The sequence below is a fragment of the Bactrocera oleae genome, chromosome 2 (genome assembly GCF_042242935.1).
Source record: "Bactrocera oleae isolate idBacOlea1 chromosome 2, idBacOlea1, whole genome shotgun sequence".
NCBI lineage: Eukaryota > Metazoa > Arthropoda > Insecta > Diptera > Tephritidae > Bactrocera > Bactrocera oleae.
Window position 1 is genome coordinate 47,505,470 of NC_091536.1, and position 3,586 is coordinate 47,509,055.

Consider the following 3,586-nt stretch of genomic DNA (forward strand, 5'->3'; position numbering starts at 1 on the left):
TTAAGCTATTGCATAGCTTTTATCGCGGCAACCGAATCCATTTCCAACCACAGAAACAACAAAATATTTTTATATTTCACTTTTCGTCAACTTAATTTACCTGAATATCGTGGCTTCCTTCCATATTATTAATGAAATTGATGAAATGTATTTATTTTATTAATTTTAGACATTTAAACGTCAACAATAAAAAAGTAAACAGATACAGCTGATAGAATAGCACACTCAAAAAACATACCTCGCCGTGGTGTATATGTCGTATTTCACTTTTGCATGGGAAACAACAACAGTGTTATATGACAGTCATAAAAAACAAGACGATATGACACAATATGACACCTTGTGAATACCCTAATAAAGTTGTTCGTGAGAAAAGTCTAATATAATCAAATCTAAGCCACAAAAAGACAATGTTAGGAACATCTGTAAGAATCATTGGGATTGCTGGTGTCAATACATTTTCTGCTCGGAACTTGCCATTTAAACTAGTGGCTTCGATAATGTTTTTCCTTAATTTTTTAATAACTAATCAAAGCCGTGGTGGGTTCAAATTTCGAAGCAAAATAACCGGAAATTCATTCTTCAGTTTAAATGGTGCGGTGATATGCCCAGTACATCCAATAAATTCAAAAATGTATTTATTATACGAAAAATAATAATACAATTATTATTATACAAAGTATAAGGAGCACGAGCTTCAGAGGCTTTCAGCTCCATAAATTCAAAAATTGAATTGGATAATTCACAACTTCCTTGGCATCGCAAACAGCATAAATAAATTTGTGCCACGCCAATTCCCGCGGCTAACAACTGTTGTATTTTTGAATTTAACCCATTGACGTCCACATTTTTTGCTGCCAAAAGCACTCTTATCTGTCAGGCACTCAAGATGTGTTTATTTTATATGTACATCGGGAAATATATTGTCTATAAGAGTTTTTTGTGAGTTGATGATTGCGATATCCATTGGTAATTTTATGCATCCAGTATTTTCATGTACAGCGGCTTTTCTTTTGCCAATATCTAATAGTTCGGTTGGATTTTGAAGCATATGAACGCTCATGTTCACTGTCAGTTGTAATTTTTCAACATTTCGTCACAGTCGCGATGATTTTAAGCAAGCCATGAAATCATCACATTACACTGAGCGTGCTTAAAGTTACCTGAAAGGAGTAACAAAGTGCCGCTAAATAGTATGCTGTCGTAAATTTATTTTTGTTCATCATTTAGTAGTGGAACATTGCGGGTAACAGTCGCTGCCAATTCGATAGTGACATACTGCGCTTGACAATTAATATCTGTGTTCATTTAATCTAAAACACCCCTATCGACACTTTAAAAATGGATTATATAACGGTACAGTTAAAAAGTACTTTAAGCGCGATAAATCAATGACTAAAAACGCCAGAGACATTAAATTTTACCTCTGAGATGGTATGAGAGGACTTTATAGGAGCCGGAGGCTTATGTGAAGCAGTGTCTGATGTTTTCAAATATTATTCTGTGAGAAAAATAAAAGTTTTCTCAGTTTTTTTCCAGTCGAGTTTATCAGTGAGTAGCGCCCAACCAATTAATTTTAAATGAGCAAACTGTTAAGTCCATGCCTCATGATATTCGAAGCAATCACCCTATTGACATATTGAAGACAATTAAAAATGAGAAAACGAAATTGAGGTGTAAAATTAAATATTTACTGAAAAATTGTTTAGCCTCTACTTGAAATAGCTTCAAGTCATAGTTTTCTTTCTTCCTATCTTCAGGTTCTCCATTTCCGCTTTTACTTGCAACGGAAAGTAATTCTGTTGGTCGGATGCTTGCAAATTGTTCATTAAATGTGGCAAGTCTTTGTAAATTATAACTGCTGTGAATAAATTATACACTCTCACAAATTATTGTAAACAAAAACGCCCGTGTAATTAGTATACATAAGCTTAATAAATTTTTATTTATTACCGCTTAGGTTTAAATTAATTATACAATAATTATAATGTATTTGCAAATGCTGTACAAGTAGAAGCACGGGATTGTAGTTGTCGCAAAAACGAATAAAGGCAGCAAGCAGGAACCGTGTTAGCTGCCGCATATAACCGAATGTGTTTTTATACCCTGAACAGGGTATATTAATTTTGCCACGAAGTTTGTAACACTCAGGAGGAAACGTCAGAGACCATATAAAGTATATATATAAATGATCACCGTGACGAGCTGAGTTGATTTAGCCATGTCCGTCTGTCTGTCCGTCCGTCTGCCCGTCTGTATATACGCGAACTAGTCCCTCAGTTTTTGAGATATCGATCTGAAATTTTGAACACTTCTTTTTCTCCCCAAGAAGCTGCTCATCTGTCGGAACCGCCGATATGGGATTGCTATAGTGATATAGCTGCCATGTAAACTGAACAATCAGAATCAAGTGTTTGTATATAAAACTTTTTCATTCGACGAGATATGTTCACAATATTTGGCATGAGTTTTTGCTAGAAGAAGTAATGCAATCTCCGAAGAAATTGTTCAGATCTGATCACTATAGCATATATCTGCCATACATACTGAACGATAGGAATCAAGTACTTGCATGGAAAACTTTTTCATTCGACGAGGTATGTTCACAATATTCGGCATGAATTTTTGCTAGAAGAAGTAATGCAATCTCCGAAGAAATTGTTCAGATCGGATCACTATAGCGTATATCTGCCATACAAATGAACGATCGGAATCAAGTACTTGCATGGAAAACTTTTTTATTCGACGATATAGACTAGAAGAAGTATTGACATATCCAAAGAAATTGTTCACATCGGTTACTATAGCATATAGCTGCCATATAAACTGAACGATCGGAATCATGTTCTTGCATGGAAAAATTGTTCATTAGATAAAATATCTTCACGAAATCCGGCATTGATTTCTCTCAATGGCATATAGCTGCCATACAAACTGACAACTAAATAAAGTTCTTATATGAAAAAAATTGTTTATGACAAGTTATCTTCACGAAATATGGCATGGATGATGATTGTCCAAGATATCGCTACAATTTTTGAACAAATTGTTCATATCAGACCACTATATTATACAGCTATCATAGAAACTGACCGATCAAAATAAATTTTTGTATGGAAGTTTTTAGTATGGATTATTGTTTAAGATATGACTTCAATCTTCGAACGAATTGTTAAGATCGGATACAGCTGTCTGATTTAACTACTTTACAAATAATATATTATAAACAAATCAGATTAATTAATTATTTATACTGTCCAATTTGAGCTTTCAATAAAAATTATCTTATATCTGCCAAAAACTGTTTTGCTTGTGCCAAAAGTAAGCTATGACATATAGATAATTGGGACAATAAGTTGAAAATTGTGTTAAGAATAGATACATAAGAGTAAGGAACAAAAATATGATTTAATTAACCATAAAATAAACAAATCCCTAATTATTCCATATATATTATTATTTATTAATAATAATAGAGAACTACCTTTGTAAAGATAATTATTCAGTTTTAACTGAAACCCTAAACCCTAATTAACTGATAGGTAGGTACAAAACAAAATCTAGGTAGAATAAGAGGTAGGAAATA